General features: G+C 38.7%; 1 protein-coding gene across 1 annotated transcript in view; it reads left to right on the top strand.

The window, feature by feature from the left end:
• Positions 1–21,789, top strand: part of LOC106878623 (plexin-A2) — a 758,495-nt gene that overhangs the window by 479,858 nt on the left and 256,848 nt on the right. The gene's annotated exons all lie outside the window — the stretch shown is intronic.

Genomic DNA, 21,789 nt, shown 5'->3' on the forward strand with positions numbered 1-21,789 from the left:
GCGAGTGACACTCATTTACAACTCTCATGCAATATCAAGAAGACATATACACATGCTCGCACTCACATGCACGATCCTTATGTGGTATCAAAGCAGAGAGATAGTAATTCTCCACACATGTATTTGTATGTGTGACTGTCTCTCTCTGCTTTGATACCACATGAGAATTGTAAACAGTTGTCACCATCATGCAAGTGGTGTCCGTTGTTTCCAGTATTCTGTGAAAACGTATCTGGTCATGGGAAAATATTACCTCACTTGGGAACAAGTGAGGGCCGGTCTCTAATAGGGTGTCCAGCCATAGAAATATCTGGCCTCAACAAATTTTGTCCAAACTATGCAAGCATGGAAAAGTGGATGTTGAAATGATGATGATTACACACACACACACACACACATGTGTGTTTGTATATATATATATATATATATATATATATATATATATATTTGAAGAAAAGCAACAAAAATTCAATAGGTTATAGCAGTACGTATGTTTCGTACAAACTTCATTTATTTATGTAGTGAGGACACCACATAAGATGTGCAATGAAAATGTATTCCTCAGCTGCATAATGGAAGTTCAATTTTAAAATGTCATTTTGTAGATGTGTGCAAAAACAAGAGTAGGAGAAGAAGAAAATACCATCTTGACTGGGCTGTTAATCAAATCTATATTATATACATATATATATATATTAGTTCCAAAATTTATACAGAACACAATAAAAGAACAATTGGAAAATTCATACATGAGATTGGACATTGCTAATTCCTTGGTAGTTATCATCCAAAAAATCCTTACAATCTCATGCCTTTAATGATAATATTGTTCACTTTTGGTTACATCAACAGGAAGAAGTTGCTGGGAATAGCAAATGAACTTTAGGGACAGTAGCAATAGGTGTATATGGTTTCTTTCAGTTTTGGTTTACCAAATCCACTCACAAAGCTTTGGTCAGCCCAAGGTTGTAGTAAAAGATGTTTACCCAAGATTCCACACTTGGACTAAACATAAAAGCCATTTGATTGGGAACCAGACTTCTCAAATATACATACATATATACATATATAAACACACACACAAATCTGTACAGACATTATTATATGTTTATTACTGGTACTGTAAGTTCATGCAAGACTTGGGTGTCTATGTAACCTATAATGCAACATGTGACTCTATCATGTGTTTGTTGTCTAATTTTCAATGAGGAAAGTCTCGTTTATGACTGGGGGACAAATTTAATAAATCAAATCAAACTAACACATGCACACTGACACACACATATTTAAGTACAGAGACGCACGCATATGTGTGTGTGTGTGTGTGTGTGTGTATATAAAAATAAACAGTCATGAAATTCTGAGTAGCAATAAAAAGAAATAGATAAAAATCTAATCTATTGATAATTCACACTCACATGAACACACAAGCACATACACACACACACACAAACAAGCAAACAAACAAACACATACACACAAAGTTACATAAATGCACAGACACACACAGAGTTAAGTGCTGTTTGGTAATGTTGTCTCAGTCATGAAATTTCTGATAGTTTTCTTTCTGTCTCTTGTCACAGACAAAAAAAGCTCGACTTGTTGATGGCATTAAATCATCACATCATAATAACTCGGATATATTAATGTGGCATTAACATTATCGGAGTATCTTTGTGTTTATTAGCACATCACAAAATGTATTAAGATATAAGTAATGAATATAATCCGCACGTGGAGGTGCAATGGCCCAGTGGTTAGGGCAGCGGATTCGCGGTCATAGGATCGCAATTTCGATTCCCAGACCGGGCGTTGTGAGTGTTTATTGAGCAAAAAACACCTAAAGCTCCATGAGGCTCCGACAGGGGATGGTGGCGAACCCTGCTGTACTTTTGCACTACAACTTTCTCTCACTCTTACTTCCTGTTTCTGTTGTGCCTGTAATTCAAAGGGTCAGACTTGTCACATTCTGTGTCACACTAAATCTCCTGCTGTGGGACTGAACCTGAAATCATGTGATTGGGAGGCAAACTCCTTACCATTCAGTCACATCTGTGCCGTATGTATATTCATGTATATATGCGTCATTTTCATTTGTTGTTGCAATCAGATAAATACGATCCAGAATTTTCTTCAGCCAGATGTGCTTCCAATTGCCAACATTCACCTGTTTCCAAGCAAAGTAGTATTTCCTCATGACCAGACATGCTCTGACAGAAGATTGGAAATAACAGACACTCTTTGCATAATGGTGATATTCGTTTACAACTGTCACATTATGTCAACACAAAGAAATTTTAACACACACACGCACGCACGCACGCACGCACGCACGCACGCACGCACGCACGCACGCACACACACACACACACACACACACTTCTTTTTAGTTTCTGTCTACCAGAACCACTCACAAGGCTTTGGTCAACCCCAAGATATTGTAAAATACATTTAGCCTTCCTTGGAGCAATGTTAGAAATTGATATTTCAAAAGGTACCCATTCTTTTCCCCATTTATGCAATGGGACGGTGTGAATAGGATAAAACTATTAAACACATATGAGATGTAGTGAGAGTTTGAACAGTGAGTGAGTGAGTGAATGAGATAGGTTACATCAAAAGAAGAGGGAGAGATAGAAAAAGCATAAAGTGGGTGAATGTGATGAAGATATAGTGGGAATAATTGTAATGTTGGTTAGTGTATAGGAAGACAAGGAGAAAGATTGTGAGAGATAGGGAGATAGAAAGGTGGAAACATAAAAAATAGGGAGATGGTAAAGTGTGATAGATAGAAACGTGTACAGAGATGTATATACAGAGGTTGGTGGATAAATAGAGGGAGAGGTAGGTAGGTAGGTAGACTGAGATAAATAAATAGAATTAGGTAGGTAGATAGATATATTGAGATAGACAGATATATATATATATATATATATATATATATATATAGATATAGATAGATACATAGATAGATAGATAGATACATAGATAGATAGATAGATATTGAAGTAGATAAATAGATTGAGGTACAGAGATAAATGTAGATTGAAGTAGGGAGACAGATAAAGAAGTAGAGAGAGGGAGAGAGAGATAGGCAAAGGGAGAAGGAGAGATAGTGTGAAAAATAGATAGGCAGGTAGGGAGGAAAGTAGAGTGCAATAGAGGGTGAGACAGTTTGGGAGAGAGAGAGAGAGAGAGAGAGAGAGAGAGAACAGCAGTAAGATATATATAAAGTATGGAGAGATAGTGTGAGTTGTGAGAAGGTAAGGCTTGTGTAAAAGACAAGGAACAGGCATTCCAAGACAGCTTAAGTGCCATACAATGAGAATCAATACCATTAAAGCTCAATTACTGTTGCATCATTAATGGTATTCCCCTGTAGCTTTTGTATGTTGTGGCTTCGTACTGATCCTTTCATATAGGGGACATTCGACCTTCATTTCTACTTTGTAGTCTCTTACCTCCTGAATACCTGACACAGCAGCTTAGCTTATAACTGGAACACTTGCTCTGTGTATTATACACACACATATATATATAGATATAGATTATATAGGTATATATTATATAGATATATATGATATAGATACATAGGTGCAGGAGTGGCTGTGTGGTAAGTAGCTTGCTTACCAACCACATGGTTCCGGGTTCAGTCCCATTGCATTGGCATCTTGGGCAAGTGTCTTCTACTATAGCCTCGGGCCGACCAAAGCCTAGTGAGTGGATTTGGTAGACGGAAACTGAAAGAAGCCCGTCATATATATGTATATATATGTGTGTGTCTGTGTTTGTCCCCCTAGCATTGCTTGACAACCGATGTTGGCGTGCTTATGTCCCCGTCACTTAGCAGTTCGGCAAAACAGACCGATAGAATAAGTACTAGGCTTACAAAGAATAAGTCCTGGGGTCGATTTGCTCGACTAAAGGCGGTGCTCCAGCATGGCCGCAGTCAATTGACTGAAAGAAGTAAAAGATTATATAGTTATATATTATCATCATCATCATCATCGTTTAATGTCCGCTTTCCATGCTAGCATTGGTTGGACGATTTAACTGAGGACTGGTGAACCAGATGGCTACACCAGGTTTCAATCTGATTTGGCAGAGTTTCTACAGCTGGATGCCCTTCCTAAAGCCAACCACTCCGAGAGTGTAGTGGGTGCTTTTACGTGCCACCGGCACGAAGGCCAATCAGGCGGTACTGGCAACAGCCACGCTCAAAATGGTGTATTTTACGTGCCACCTGCACAGGAGCCAGTCCAGCGGCACTGGCAATGACCTCGCTCAAATGTCTTTGCACGTGCCACCAGCACAAGTGCCAGGAGGGCGACGTTGGTTAATGATCATGCTCAAATGGTGCTATTTATGTGCCACTGGCATGGAAGCCAGACAGCTGCTCTGGCAACGATCACTCTCGGATGGTGCTCTTAGCGCTCCGCTGATACAAGTGCTATCACAATGTTGCTTTCACTTGCCCCAACAGGTATTCGCAAGCCGAGTTTAGTGTCCAATGAAGGAAAGGTACGCATAAGTGGGCTGGCTACACCCCTGGCAGAGGCCTTGGATTATGGTCTCACTTGGCTTGCTGGATCTTCTCACGCACTGCATATTTCCAATATATATATATATATATATATATATATAGTTATATAGATATGTGTGTGTGTGTATATATATATATATATATATATATATATATATTTATATATATGCGTGTGTGTGTGTGTATGTATATATAACTTGGAAATGGATCTAATGCCACACATCCATTTCTAAGCCGTAGAAACACTGCTGGATCAGATTGGGGCCTGTTGCAGCCTCCTGGTTTCCGAGACCCCAGTCAAATCGTCCAACCCATGCCAACATGGAAAACGGACATTGAACGATGATGATGTATATAGATATATATTATATAGTTATATATTATATAGTTATATATGTGTATGTGTGTGCGTATATATATATATATATATATATATATAAGGCACAAACGTAGCTGTGTGGTGAGAAGTTTGCTTGCTTGTAAGTGAATTTGATAGATGGGCTCTGAAAGAAGCCTATCGTATATGTGAGTGCATATATGTATATATGTATGTGTGAGTGTGCATTTGTGTCACCTTGTCTTGACATTACATGATAGTTGTAAAATGGTTGTTGCTGTCATTCAAGCTGTGTCATTTACTTTCGTTATTCTGTGAGATCATGTGTGGTCATGCTGAAATCGTATTTGTTTGCAAACAGGTGAGGGTGGTGAAAGGATGAGCTTCCAGCCATAGAAAATCTCCCTCGTTAAACTACACCCACATCTTGCAGATACGGAAAAGTGGAGGTTCAAATTATGATAATATATACATTCATATACACACATACATTCATATATACATCCTCATCGTCATCATCTTTTTTTGGCACCCACTTTTCCATGCATGCATGGGTAAGGCGGGGTTTTTGTTGAAGCAAACTTAAAGCCCTTCCTATTGCCAATCTACATTTGTTTCCAGGTAAGTTATTTCCCCATGGTCTGACACATGTTTCATGGGAGAGTGGAAGCAAACAACATTACTTCTATAATGGCGAATTTCATACACAATTATCACAATATAAGACAAGGGTGTACACACACACACACACACACACACACACACACACACACACACACACACACACACACACACACACAGGCATATATATTCATCATTATCATCATCAACATTCAGTGTCTGTTTTCCATGCTGGCATGGGTTGGACAGTTTGACAAGAGCTGGCAAACCAGAGCACTGCACCAGGCTCCAGTCATCCGTTTTGGCATGTCTTCTTCAGCTGGATGCCTTTCTTAATGCCAGCCACTTTACAAGGTGTACTGGGTACTTTTGACAGGGTACCAGCACAGGTGCCTCTTACATGACACCAGCATGTGTGCTTTTTACATGGCACCAGAACAGGTGCTTTTTACCTGAAGTGTTTCTTTCACTACCACCCAGCTGGACTGAACTCCTTTCTTTATAAGTCTCCTCACTATACATCCCAATCTTTTCCTCTCTTTATCTAAATCCACTCCTTCTGTATCTATCCTGGCTGTGTGATTAAGGAGCTTGATTTCCAACCATGTGATTTTGGTTTCATTCCAGCATTACGGCATCTTAGTCAAGTGTTTTCTAGTATAGCCCTGGGCCAACCAAAGGCTTGTGTGCATATTTAGTAGACTGAAACTGAAAGAAGCCCATTGTATCTCTTTGTGTGTGTTGTATTTGTTCACCACCACTTGACAAGCAGGTGTTGGTTTGTTTACAGTTCTGTAAATTTGAGATTTGGCTAAAATGACCTTAGAATAATGCTCCACACTTGAAAAAAAACCCCAATAAAATAAGTACTGGGTTCAATTCGTTGGACTAAACCATTGGTTTGCAACCAGGGTCTATATGGCCCTTAGGGTCCATATAGAATTTAATTGTTAAAATTTATGTGCAATAAATTGCTTATACTTCTACAATACATAAAATATTTGAATTTTTTTTTTATAACATTACTAATAATATTCAATTAAAAAATACAGTATGACTTTATATATATATATATATATACTGCGAATGGCTATGGAGGTGCTATAGAGCAAAATAGGAATTAAAGGGGGTTCATTGGCAAAAAAATGGTTGAGAAGCACTGGACGAAACCCTTAAAGGTGATGCCCCAGCAAGGCCACAATCCAATGACTGAAACAAGCATCCCTCTTGCCATCCCTCAACCTCTCCATCTCTCAACCTCTTAATATCTCCATCTTATCTTCTCAACCTGCCATATACAGATTACAATGAAACAGCAAAGCAAATGGACTGTTTTTAAGAAAATTTTACATGAGCAATAAAACATGGTGGACGATGGTTGGTTGGTTGGTTGGTCTGTTATCTGTTATCTAGTATCTACAATAAGAAATAACATGATTACAAGTTCCTCTCCTCGTCTCTCACCAATTTTTATAAAGTCAACACAACAAAAACAACAATGATGACGACACCACCACCACCACCATTGTCATATAGTCATCTCATTTCACCATACAGTTCTCTGTCTCTCTCTTTCTCTCTCTTCTCTTCCCCCACCAACTACAATGTTAGACACGACTACTACTGTCGCCGTCATCATCGTAATCATCATTGTCTTCGTCATTGTTATTGTCATCGTGTTGTTAGTACACTACGCTGCTTCGCACCACACCATACCTTTGGTACCAGCTGCTGTTGTATCAAAATGGTAAAACTCAACACATTAATGTTCTAATTGAATTCTTCCACATCATTTCCTGTGTTAAAGACGAAGAAGTGGTCTGTGTCTGCCAAGGAACTCTTTAATGTGTGTGTGTGTGAAGGTGCGCATATGCGTAATTGTGTATGTGTGTATACATATAAAATAAGTGTGTGCTTAATGTGCATGTGTGCATATTAATATGCGTGTGCTTATTGGTATGTATATATGTATTTGTATGCATGTGTACATATATGTGTATGCATATGTTTCTATTTTTTTATATCTACAGTATATAAATAAAGAAAGAGACCATATATGTATAAATATGCTCTATTTGTATAGTATATGTGTACTATATATGCTTGTTAAGACACAATCTCTGATATGAGAGTATATATGCATATATATATAGATACATTGATAAATAGATACACACACACACATCTTTCGTTTATGTGTATTTACTGCATATATATTGTGTGTGTGTGTGTCTATTTTGTTTAATATACAAAAGTCATAACAACCACCACACATGATTGGGTATAATGCTAATGTTTGTTGTGTGAGAGCATAATAATGTTTGAACCAACACCCATATATTACACTTACCAGTCCTTACTCCTGGGTTGTTTGAGAGACAAAGGGTAAAGTTGAACACTGCATTATCTAAACATAGACAATGTCTGCCACTTCATTGTGAATGCCAAAAAAAAAACGTGTAGGTAGTCCCTTATTGTGTGTCTCAAAGATTGCTTATTCTCGTGTGACAAAATTCAATCGTAGAGTAAAGTGCGATTGGATTCTGTCTTTTGCACAATGTTAAGGAATTTACGAAATATGAAAATACAAAAAAAAAAAAATGTGGAAGGGTTACATTTGATAAGTATTTTTTTTTCTCCCTATTGTTATACAATTCAGAAATGTATTTGACAAAAAAAAAAGACATGAACCAAAAAGTTACAAAAATGAAGCAAATATTTGCTCGTATTATGTGATCAATGTTTTGTATATATAGCAATGCTTATTATGAATAACAACAGAATCTGGTTGAACTTCTATTTATTATGTATTCGAATGTATTTCTGTAATATTTTGTTTGTATTTTCATGTAACATTTTGGATGTCCAACTCGTGACACATACATTTCGAGATTATAAAAATATTCAAAATACTTATCAGGCGTGGTTTTATGGTTAAGAAGCTTGCTTGACAATCACATGGTTCCAGGTTCAGTTCTACTGCATGGGCAAGTGTCTTCTACTCTAGCTTCAGGCTGACCAAAATAGTACTAGTCATCTTGCAATAGTTGTCCCTGGAACCTACCACGACACCCGAAAGAATGGCTAAAGTATTGTACAAGCTTTTGTCCCTTAACTCAAATGACATAGTGTTGTCTCACCATCATTTTGTTTCTTGATCCATTTTGTATTTTAACATACACGCGCAGGCAAGGATGGAAATAAGCCAGATCAATCAGGCTGACTGGAAGATGACTATCATCTGACAAGATGAGGCAATCATCATGTATATATATATATATATATATATATATATATATATATATATATATATAATAATTTTTTTCCCAGAGGATGTAGCAACCGTTACCAATATAGCATAAGAACTTACCTTAGGAGATCATTAATTAGATTCCTTAAGGGTCGTTCTCACAGTTTATATTTATATCATAAGGTTTTTAAACTTTTAAATTTTCATATTCAAAAGAGACAGAGACTTCAAATTCGATATATCGAATTTGAAGTCTCTGTCTCTTTTGAATATGAAAATTTAAAAGTTTAAAAACCTTATGATATATAGATATATATATATATATATATATATATATATATATATACACACACTCTCTGAGTGGTTGGCGTTAGGAAGGGCATCCAGCTGTAGAAACTCTGCCAAATTTAGATTGGAGCCTGGTGTTGCCATCCGGTTTCACCAGTCCTCAGTCAAGTCGTCCAACCCATGCTAGCATGGAAAGCGGACGTTAAACGATGATGATGATGATGATGACGATGATATATATATATACACATACACACACACACACATATACATGTATGTATGTATATATATATATATATAGAAAAAAATTAAGGTACTCAGAAACCTGGATGTTTGTACATTTACAGATTTTTATTAATGTCACATATTAAATGAAGCGCTTTTCACCTAGTCGTGTAGGTTTTTCAAATTGTTTATATATATATATATATATATATATATATATACATACACACACACACACACACACACACACACACACACACATGTGCATGTATGTATATATATGCATACATATATATATATATATATATATATATATATAAATTAAACAATAGGGTAAAAAATTGGATATTAATTAATATCAATTTAGTACCAGGTAACAAGCACATTAAAAGAATCAGGAAGATTCAGAAAAAAATATCTGAGATCTCAAACGATTATTGTATATGTATATGTATATATAAGAATATATAAAAATATATATAAAGGAGGCCACTAGGTGGACTGCTAATGTGCTAGAAGAAGATCTAGTGGCCTCCTATATATATATATATATATATATCTCAATGACAAGTCCCTTAACCCTTTGGGGGTCGTTGGGGCACAGCAGCCATGCAGTGTATCTTGGGCAAGAAAGCCTGGTGAAGCCCATCCCTCTCCAAGCTAAACTCATTTCTACAGCTGAGTGGACTGGAGCAACGAAAAATGAAGTGTTTTGCGCAAGAACAACGGATTGCCTAGACCAGGGATTGAGACCACAATCTTACAGTCATGCATCCAACACCCTAACCACTAAGCGATACTCATTTGTACAGTTTAGTGTTTTGCTGAAGAACACAATGCAGCGTTTGGTCCAGGTATCAAAACTACAATCTTACGATCAAAGACATGCTCCTCTATGTGTGTATACAGACACACATGTGCACATGTGTATACAGACACACATGTGCACATGTGTTACTGTCTCCTTGCCTTTCCTTCATATGATAGTTGTATATGAATGTCACCATCATGAAATCAGTGTCCCTTATTTCCAATCTTCTGTGAGATTTCTCATGACTATGTCTCGTCATGGGAAAATATTAACCTTACTTGGAAACAGGTGACAGTTGTTGACATTTACAGCATCTGACCATTGAAAATCCAGCTCAACAAATTCTGTCTGACCCATGCAAGCATAGAAAAGTAGAAGTTAAAAGAATGACGATGATGATTATAATGAATTCTACATTTAGCTGTAATAGAATGAGTATGATGTTTGCATGACATTTTTCTTTTTTCTTTCTGAAGTAATACAAAGTTTTGAAATATACAGAAAAACAAATTGAAATTAAGCTGTGAAAATGTTTATTACTTGCAATTTGTTCCTTTGTTTTTACATCTGCTTTTCAATGCTGGCATGGGATAGATGTTTATATTATTTAGGCATTGTTTTTCAGCTGGTCGACTTTCTTGGCACTGATTCTGAAATGTTTCTCAAATGAGGGATCACTTACTTCATACGTCTTCAAAGGTGCAAAGTATGCAGATAATTTGTTGACAGAAGTGACAAGTGGCTTTTGTAAAAACAAGTGACTTTCATAGATACCAGCGTAAACACACACATGCACAGATACATTTCTTTTATTAGCCACACAGGGCTCAACGAAGATGGGACAAATACAATGTAGAGCTTTTCTTTTTGGGAGGGGGAAGGAAGGAAAAAAAAAAAAAAAAAAAAAAAAAATTGGTGGTGTCGATCAAAAGGGATCGTAGGAAGGGAAAAAGGGGCAGTTCGATCAAAAGGGATCGAAAAAAAAGAAAAGGAAAGGCCGATCAATAGGGATCGTGTATCACACAGTAATGTTCTCGTGTAAAAAGAGGGGAGGACAGTTTAGGTTTAGCCGTGGAAGGAAAAGCCTACGGAAAAGACCACGGTAACCTTGGTCAATATTCTCATTGAAGAAACTATAACAGTAAGTGACTCTCTTTTGCCTTTTTGTTTTATTTTTTTTTTCTGTTCATAGGGTTATGCTCAAGATGGCTCCGTCGTTCACACGTGCCATCCTTGCTACATTCACCCATCTTTTTTTGAAGCATTCACTAGACAAGACTTCCCTTTCTACTCTCAACTTCCTCTTCAGGTGATACTTGAAGAAGTTGATGAGAGATTGCCCAGAGAGGAAAGTCTTTGTCTCTAGACCTTTCAGACGCGTCCACCATACACATTCTTTCGCCATAGCCACAAGTACGATGAAAATAGCTCTTCCTTCCCGTTTAAAGGAAGGAGGCGCGACAATATTCACGATAGACTCGGCTGATAGACCGACTCGTCCCACACGCGATAGCAGTTGTTCGACGTAAGCCCACAGCTCGGAAATGGTGGGACACTGTACGAGTGCGTGCAGAACGGTTTCGTCGCTCTGCCGGCATCTCGGACAGGTCGGCCCCGTGTTTCTCGAGCCATGCCTGTAGAGCTTATCCCGAACGGGTAGTGCTTCTCGATAGCACTGCCAGGCCAGGGATCTCTGGAAGTTGTCCATAGGTCCCGGCCCGAAGGTCGTCTTAAACAGGCGGGTCAGGTATTCCTCGTCGACGCCCAGGTTCGCCCCGAGATCGTCGTCGTACCTTCCCTCCACTAATCCACTATAGAATGCGTTAGTTGTGATGCAGTCGCTCAAGGTTGACCCGGGTTGTTGGAGTTGCCGAAGAGCAGCGCGACACTCGCGGTGCCATTCGCCCTTCCTCGGCCTCTTCTTGATCCATGACTGCAGTTCGGTCATGGAGACGAGCTGCGGGAAAGCGCGCCGCACAAACGGTGACCACACCTGTTCACCGCTGTCTACGTAGAGCCGGAGATGTCGCAGTCTCAGCGCGTGTCTGCGCATCATCAACCACGGCATGCCCAGTCCTCCTTTTAACGGGTGTTGGCAGCAAACGGATCGCCTAACCATCGGAACGCTTCCTTTCCACAAGAAGCGGAAGAGGATGCGCTCCAGTTTGGTGATGGTTGGGTCGGGACAAGGAACGACGGTCAGGCGGTAGTAGATGACGGACGCGATGTACGTGTTCGCCACCTCCGCCCGACCTTTCAGGGAAAGCTTCCTCTCGGCCCATTGCCGGGCTAGAGTGGCCACTCTTCTCGTTATCTCGTCCCAGTTCTTCTCCGTTTGGAGGTCTGGACCAAACCAGACCCCGAGCATCTCAACCGGACCGTCAGTCCAACGTCCCACGACGGAGGCGCTACTTGACGGCATGGGGTTGCTTCTCCAGGTGCCGAGCCGCAAGCCCACTGACTTATCCCGGTTGATTTTCGCTCCCGTTACCGCTTCGTAGTCTCTCAGTGTCTCGCCGACAAGCTCGATGTGCTTTTGGCTAGACACTATGACGGTGACGTCGTCCGCGTATGCCGACACGCTCGTCCCGCATCCCAACTCTCGCGGGATGCCCCTCAGCGTCGCCAGCTTCCGCAGTAGTGGCTCGAGAGTCAACACGTACAGAAGCGACGAGAGGGGGCATCCCTGACGGACCGAACGTGCAATGTCGAAGGGTCTTGATAGATGCCCATTGACGCGAACTACCGAACGGATGCCTCTGTACAAGGCAGCCATCCAGCCGCGGAAAATGGGACCGAAGCCGGCTGCTATGAGGACAGCCTCCAAGTATTGATGGTCTACCCTATCGAAAGCTTTCGATTGATCTAAATTGATCAGGGCCCCACCCATGCCAGGTTCCTTAACTACCCTCTCTATGATGTAGCGCATCAGATGGAGGTTGTCATGGATGCTCCTGCCCGGCACCGCGCACGTTTGCGCCTTGCCGATCAGTTTCTCGATGACAAGCGCCAACCGCTTGGCTAACACCTTGGCCAAAATTTTCAAGTCTGCATTGAGCAGAGTGATGGGCCTAAAGTTATCTATGACGTTCCCCTTGTTTGGATCTTTCTTCAGCAGCGTTACGGCTCCTCGACTCACAAAACCGGGAATGCTCCCGTTTTGCTGCCAGTTGCAGTACACCGCCACCAAGACGTCTCCAAACAAGTCTGGCTTACAGTTGTAAAGCTCGTAGGGCAGACCATCCAAACCCGGAGATTTGTCCCTCGAGCATCCCGCCATCGCGTCCCTCACTTCCGCCGCCGTGATGGCACCTTCGCAGCACTCCGCCTCTCTTGCCGAGAGTCGTGGCAGGCTGTGCAGGTAGGCACTGAAGTCCACCCTGCGTTCTCGCTCGCCATTCGTCCCAAACAGTCGAGCAAAGTGCCGCTGAAAGGCCTCACACATTTTGCTTGGCTCGAGCAGTTCGCGCCCCTGTTCGTCCACCAGAGACCGAATGGTGGCTTTGTTGCCCTGTTGCGCCTCCGCCACCCGGGCCTCTCGTGCGGCTCCAACACCTTCGTTTCTTAGAGCACGCATCCTAGCCCTGACAACGCACCCTTCGTGTTTGGCGTTGAAGTGTTGGTCAAGGGCCAACCTCGCCGCCAAAACGTCGGATGCGATGCCACTTCTAATTGCCTCTTCTAGCTTCTTAACTAGTTCACCCTCTACTCTGTTTCTGTCTATGGCTAGTGCTTTGCTATACCTAACCGCTTCTGCTTTTATTGCTCTCTTGAGGGCAAACCACCATTTGTTATTGATGATGGCTCCTGTCAAAGCCCTCTTTACTAACGTGCTAATCCGGTCTCTGAAAACTGGTCTCGACGGGAAAGACGCGTTTAGTTTCCAGTAACCGGAGCCCTACAGATAGATATACACATAGATAGATTCATACACACATCTCTACACATCCTTTCTTTCTATCTATGTGTGTGTGTATATATTACATTCCTCTACTTGTTTCAGTCATTTGTGGAGCACCACCTTAAGGAGTTTTAGTTGAACAAATCAACCCCAGGACTTATTTATTGAAAGCCTAGTACTTATTCCATCAGTCTGTTTTGCTGAACTGCTATGTTACAGGGATGTAAACACACCAACATCAGTTGTCAACTGATGGTGGAGTTTAAAAAAAAAATCACACAAATATATACATATAAACACACACACACACACACACACACACACACACACATATATATATGTATGACAGGCTTTTGTCTACCAAATCCACTCATAAGGTTTTGGTCGGCCCAAGACTATGGTAGAAGACAACTTGCTCAAGGTGTCACACAGTGGGGCTGAACCTGGAACCATGCGGTCAGGAAGCAAACTTCTTAAAACATAGCCATGTCTGTGCCTATGCCATGCTTGCATCTGTGTGTATATATATATATATATATATATATGTATATATATATATACAGGGTGTGATGAGTAAATTGCCACCATTTTATATTTTTTTAATTTTGTGCATGCACATTGTTTGTTTTTTATTTTGTCAACTACACAGTATAGTAGGGTCAGTTGGGCACTGTCTGTAAGAAAAACAGCACGATGATACAATTCACTCTGCCAGAATTCGGAAATGATATGCTGTATTGCTTAGCATTTGTGCTGGAAGACAACATGGGAGGAATACATTTTAACAAATGTATTAGTTTAACACTTGAAAATAAGAGCAAGTGTTTTGATGTTTCAGACACTAGTCCTTCATCGGGAGAAAGACAGGAAAAGAAAGAAAGTAAAAGCATAGTGAATGAGAAAAGATGATTGGAGTAGAAAAGAAAATAAATTGTAGGAGTTAGGGTCCAGGAGGGAATTAATTATCTGTTCCTAATTTAAGAAAAAGGCAAGCAGTTGTTGTGGCTTGGGGATGTTAGATGATATTATCAACACAATAGCTGTCTGGTGCTTTATTTTAACAGCCCCCTGAAAGGATGAAGGGCAAAGTTGATGACCTCTGCAGAATTTAAACTCAGAATGTAAAAATCCAGAAGGAATACCACAAAAATGATGATACTGTCAGGCATTTATTCCAAACCTGTGATGGTTCTGCCAGCTCACTACCTTTCTGCTAGGGGTGTATTTGTATTAATACATAAGCAAATAGGGATATATATATATATATATATATATATATATATATATATATATATATATTTACTTGTATGTAAATATGTGTGTGTAAATATATATGTGCATGTGTGTATGTTGGCATGAAAATATTTGTAAGTACAGTTATAAAGAGATTATTTGCTTTCATGAGAGCAGTAATATGTGTATACATAATATATGTGTATACACACAAGCACACATTTATGCATAATATATATTTATCTTTGCATATATATGTGTAGCTATGCATATATGAGTAGGCATGGGAGTATATGGATATTTATCAACACATGTTTAAGTCAGATTATGCCTTCTTCCAAGAAATTTAAGATGAGCGGCTTTGTGTAAGATTGTGTGTGTGTATAGATGTATGTATTATGTATGCCTATGAATATGTCTGTATATATGGTTTGTGATGATTACATTTCATCTTGAAATATAAAGTCATTTTTGCAATATGTAATATTAATATTCTGTGTTATGGAGGTTTAATGTAAGGAAGTATTTATTTATCTATTTACTTATTCATATATTCTTTTATATATGTATTTATATAGAAACTTTTTAACATGCATACGTGCATTCTCATGTACACAAATATATATATATATATATATATATATATATATATATATATATATATATATATATATATATATACATGCATATGTATGCATGTATGTATATGTGTATATGTATGTATAGGTATGTATGTATGTATGTATGTATATGTATGTATGCATATATGTATGTATGTATATATGTATATGTTTGTATGTGTGTATCTATGTTTGTATGTATGTATGTATGTATGTATATATGTGTGTGTGTGTATATATATATATATATATACACTCACACACGCACATACACACACATACATGTGGTAGTGTTGAATTATACATCACATAAATTCCTCTGTCTCTCTTCCCCTTTGTCAGATGTTGTCTTAATTTTTTTCATCTTTCAGTTTGTAACAACATAATTTTCCACTGGAATTTGCTTATTCTATCTTTCAAAATTTCAGCTGCATTATTTAATCAAATATCCTATAAATCTTTAGAATTGTCTGAAATATTTTTTTTAGAATAATTATATATTAGGCTTTTAATTTAAAATATCATTAGCTTCTGATGATCCCAGTAAGTGTGAAAGCACACTTTCTTTGCTAAGGCATAATAAATCTGTTATATGTATATGTATCCTAATCATCATTTTCATCCACTTTTTCCATGTTGACATGGTTTGGACAGAAGTTATTGAAGTAATATTCTATAACTGGATACCCTTCCTGTAAACAATTTTTGTTTGGAATATTTCCCATTCATCCATTCCTAACAAAATCTGTTGAAGTTATGTCGGATATTATTCATGCAAAACATAAACAGCATATGCTGCTTTGCTCATAAGTTGGTAAAATGAAGGTGTACTGGAACTCTTTCTCTCTCTCATGGGGTTTGTAGGTTTGTAGAAGTTCTTTACTACTAAATTTGATGCACAAGGCATCCCTCAGCTCAAAGCTATATTAGCCTCCTACTCAAGGTGCCATAGAGTTGAATAGGGCTCAATACCACATACAAGCCAAATATTGGAGTTGATGGTATCAACCAAACCCCTATTCTCAAAATTGTCACCTTTATACCTAATTAATATTCTACATTTAAATCTCACCAGGGTTGACTTTGCTTTTCATTCTTTCAGGGTTGATAAAATAGTGTCAATCACTAGGAGCAGTGTAACCTAATTTCTCCTTCCCTCAAAATTGATGGCCATGTGTCAAAATTAGGAAGAAGCATTATTATTGTTATTATTCTTATTAAGGCAGTAAACTGGTAGAATCATTAGCATCCCAGGCAAAATGCTTAGCGGCATTTCGTCCATCGATATGTTCTAAGTTCAAATTCTGCTGAGGTCAACTTTGCTTTTCATTCTTCCAGGGATTGATGGAATAAGTACTAGTCATGCACTGAGGTTGATGTAATCAACTTCCCCACCCACCAAATTGCTTGTCTTGTTCCAAAATTTGAAACCATTATTATTATTCTTGTTGTTGCTTTGTTCCAAGTCTCATCCAGAAACCTCTTGTATTAAGCAAGTTGGGTGTTTTACAACAGGTGTTATTTATGATTAATGAGATGATATATTGTAGAGGAAAGAGACCAGAATCTGAGAATGAAGATTCTGTCAAACTTGTAATATTTTAGTTTTGAAAGAGTTTTAATAAAATCAGGTATTTTCAAGTTGATAATGTCTTTCTTAGGAATAATTTTTTTGTAGTTTTGATATTTTGGGGTTTTCTGGTATTTGGCCATAGTGTTTAAAAACGTAATTTGGTATTGTGTTTAAGAGCACCGTTTAGTCGTGTTTTATTATTACTATTATTGTTGTTGTTATCAAGGCTGCGGACTGGCAGAATCATTGTCCATATTTATGGAACGTAGAGACAGATTTTGTCCATCTGTGTTCTGAGATCAAATTTCACCAAGGTCAACTCTGCCTTTCATCTTTTCAGGGTCGATAAATTAAGTACCAGTCAAGTATTGGGGGCCAATGTGATTGACTATCTGCACTCCCCTCAAATTCCTAGCCTTGTGTCTATAGTAGATAGGATTATTATTATTATCATTAAGGTGGTGAGCTGGCAGAGTCATTAGCATGCCAGGCAAAATGCTTAGCTGCATTTCATCTATGTTCTGAGTTCAAATTTCACTGAGGTCTACCCTGCCTTTTATCTTTTTGAGGTCAGTAAAATAAGTACTATTTGAGCACTGAGGTTGATGTAATCAACTTAACTCCTCCCCACATCAAATATGCAGTATGTTCTAATTAAACAATGAGCTGTACTTCTGTATTACACATATTTATTTCAGTTGTTGCAAATAATTAACATTAGCTTTGAAAACCAGCAAGACCACCAGCCTGTAGCCAGGATCTGAGTTTTCTTATCAACTCTGTAATGTGTATTTGTTCCCTAAAATAGAAATTAAGCACCCAGTACACTCTGTAAAGGAGTTGATTTTAGAAAGGGCCTTAGCTGTAGAAATTTTACCGAAACAGGTATTAGAGACCAATGCAGCACCTCAAGACTATTGGATCTTCTCAAACCATCCAGTCCAAGCAAACATTGAATGCAGAGGTGAAATGATGATGATGATGATGATGATGATGATGATGATGATGATGATGATGATGATGATGATGGTGGTACCAATATTGGAAGAGGGTTGATAGTTAGAAGACAGTGAATGAAGTTACTGTTATTGTTGTTGTGGATATTTCTGTAGTTGCAACTTTTGTTGTTGCTGTTGATGTTGTTTTTCCGTGCAGTGTTTTCAAGAGAGAATAATGGAATATTCTGGATTAAGTTGCTGCCTGGCTTTCTTGAAGGGGACAAAGGAGAATGTGGAAATTTAAGCCAAGGGATAAGATTACAGACTATAAAACACACACGCGCGCGCACACACACACACACACATACATATACCTTCTTCTCTTTCTCTCTCTCTCTCTCTCTTCCAGCATTGAGAGGAAACATTCTATCATTTTACATACAGAATCTCCATTATTCTAAGACCCAAGCATCCATTGCATGAAGCATGTTCGTGATCAAATATGAAACAGTAGGACTAAAGAATTAAGTTTTAAAATAAAAATCAGGACACAAAGGCGCTGATATAGTTAAAATAAGCAGAAAAATCAGCACACAGAAAACTCACAACACACACTTACATACATACATACATACATATATAAGCACATATGCACACGCATTCTTTAAAAAAAATATTTGTGGAATAGGTCTATATGATACTTTCGGATTTGTCTTTTTTTATTTATGTTAGAAAGTCTTGGTTTTCTGTCCGTGCTTTGGTTGACAAATGGTTTTAATGGTAAACTGGGTTGTTGTTTACTCTTCTCATCAATTTACCATTTGCTATTATTACTGTTGTTGTTGTTGTTATTTTGTAAATCTCATCATCACTGTTTTTAGTTTGTGTGTGTGTGTGTATGTATGTATGTGTAATATATACACACATTCCAACACAATGTCTTGTTTCTCTCTTTCCCTCATTTCACACACATACACACGTGTGTATGTGTGTGTGTGTAAGTATATATAGTTTCATTTTCGACCACTTCATGTTTTTTTAATGCGTTTGCTGTATATTATTATTTCATTGAAATTTCATCAACAATTCTTTGTACTTCTAAGAACTTCTTTCCTTTCAGTCACCTTGTCTTTTTCTCCCCCCCCCCTCTCTCTCTCTCCCCTCTCTTCCCTCTCCCCTCTCTCCTTGTCTCCATCTCTTTCTCCCCTTTATCTCTCTCTCTCCCTTTCTCTCTCTACTGATCACTTCCCCTCTCTCTCTTCTCATACCAACTCTCTCTCTCCTCTTTGCTTCTATTTCACTTTCTCTCTCTACCCACCACTTTCCCATCTCTCCTCATCTCACACTCTCTCTCTCCACCCAATCTCTTTCTCCTTTTTTTCCATGTTTCTCTCTCTACCCATGTCTCACTCTCACACTCGCTCTCTCTCTCTCTCCCCTATTTCCCTCACTCTCCCTCCCCTCCTCTCTCTCTCTCCTATCAATTGGCCTATCCAAGATATTCTATATTTGGTTATTTTAATTCTTTCAAGATCTTTTATGTTTTTTTTGCCTCCAATTTTACTCATTGTGTTTTCATCCTTTTTCAGTTTTTTCTTAGACCTTTTATAGTCTTCCTCCTACAATATTCCTATCTCTTCTAATTCAAATCTTCTCACACACACTCTCTCTCTCTCTCTCTCTTTCTCTTTCCTTCTTGGAGGAAGATAGAGAATTTCATGAACACAAACACACACAGATGCATGCATGCACAGTCTCACACAAACACTCCTACTCTCATACACACACGCACACCTCCTACTCTCATGCACACATACACACCTCCTACTCTCATACACATACATTCTTACTCTCATACACACACACACACTCCAACTCTCATACACACACGCACACCTCCTACTCTCATGCACACATTCACACCTCCTACTCTCATACACACACAAACATATACTAACACACGTTTCAAACTCACAGACACACAGTGACATGCGTGCACATGCATCCATGCGCAGTCACGCACACACATACTCAAAAACTCTCAGTTATGTATACACACACACACACACACACACAATGTCACTAAAGGGAGAAAAAGAGTAAATGAATAAATGCCCTGCTGTCAGAAAAGTGTTACATTTCAGGGAGGGAATCCTTTTAAACACGTCCTCCATATCAACCACAAAATCAACATTGCTTTCTACAGCAGCAACAACATCAGCATCATTATCAGCAACAGCAGAATCGTTGGTGGTGGTGGTGGTGGTGGTGGTGGTGGCGTGGGTGGCACCAGTAACGAAATCGGTGAAGACAATGAATGAAATAGAACCAAATAAATTAAGGTGACGAAAGCCTTGAAATGTAATTTAAAATATACAAGCATATTCTATTGTTGTGAGGTGTGTGCGTGTATGTGTGTGTATGCGTGTGTGTGTGTGTGTGATAGTCAGATACATTTGTAGAAAGTCAATTATAACAATGCCTGTACTTGTATATGAGTATGTATGTGTATATGGATGTTTGTATACATGTATGTTTATAGTCTTATGTATAAATGTGTGTCTGTGTGTGTGTGTGTGTCGATTTTTTTCTTCCTGTTTTTCCCTTCTTTGGACTTCCCTTGTTTCCGACGAAGTGCTCCGCTCAAAACGTCGTATTCTCTCTCTTTCCTTTCTCGAGCGTCTAGTAACACAATCTGTATCACGTCCTCACGTTGTTGTTTTTTGTTGTTGTTTTTTTTTGTCTTTTTTGAACTTATATATATATATATATATATATATGTGTGTGTGTGTGTGTGTGTGTGTGTGGCTGTATAGTAAGAAGTTTGGTTCTCAACCACTTGTTTCTGAGTTGAGTCCCACCACATGGCATTTCAGGCAAGTACCTTCCACTATAGCGCCAGATTGAGCAAATCCCTGTGAGTGGACATGAAAGATGGAAACTGAAAGAAGCCTGTCCTATATGTATATGTGTGTGTGTTGTGTTTGTCCCCACCACCACTTGACAGCCAGTGTCAGTCCCTGTAACTTAGTGATTCGCGAATAAGAGAATGATAGAATAAGTACCACATTTTTTTAAAAAGAAAGTACTGGTGTTAATTTGTTCAACTGAAACCCTACAAGGCAGTGCCCCAACATGGGCACAGTTTAATGACTGAAACAAGTAAAAATGATAAAAGAGAAAAGTGTGTGTGTGTGTATGTATATATGTATAGCCATGCCTGTATGTGTGTATGTATGTGTGTGTGTGTATATATATATGTATATATATATATATATATAGCTGTTAGGAAGGGCATCCAGCTGTAGAAACTCTGCCAGATCAGATTGGAGTCTGGTGCAGCCATCTGGCTCACCAGTCCCCAATCAAACCGTCCAACCCATGCCAGCATGGAAAGTGGACGTTAAACGATGTTGATGATGACGATGATAGCCGTGCAAGCACACACA

The sequence above is a fragment of the Octopus bimaculoides genome, chromosome 5, assembly GCF_046866305.1.
Source record: "Octopus bimaculoides isolate indiv1 chromosome 5, ASM4686630v1, whole genome shotgun sequence".
Lineage (NCBI taxonomy): Eukaryota > Metazoa > Mollusca > Cephalopoda > Octopoda > Octopodidae > Octopus > Octopus bimaculoides.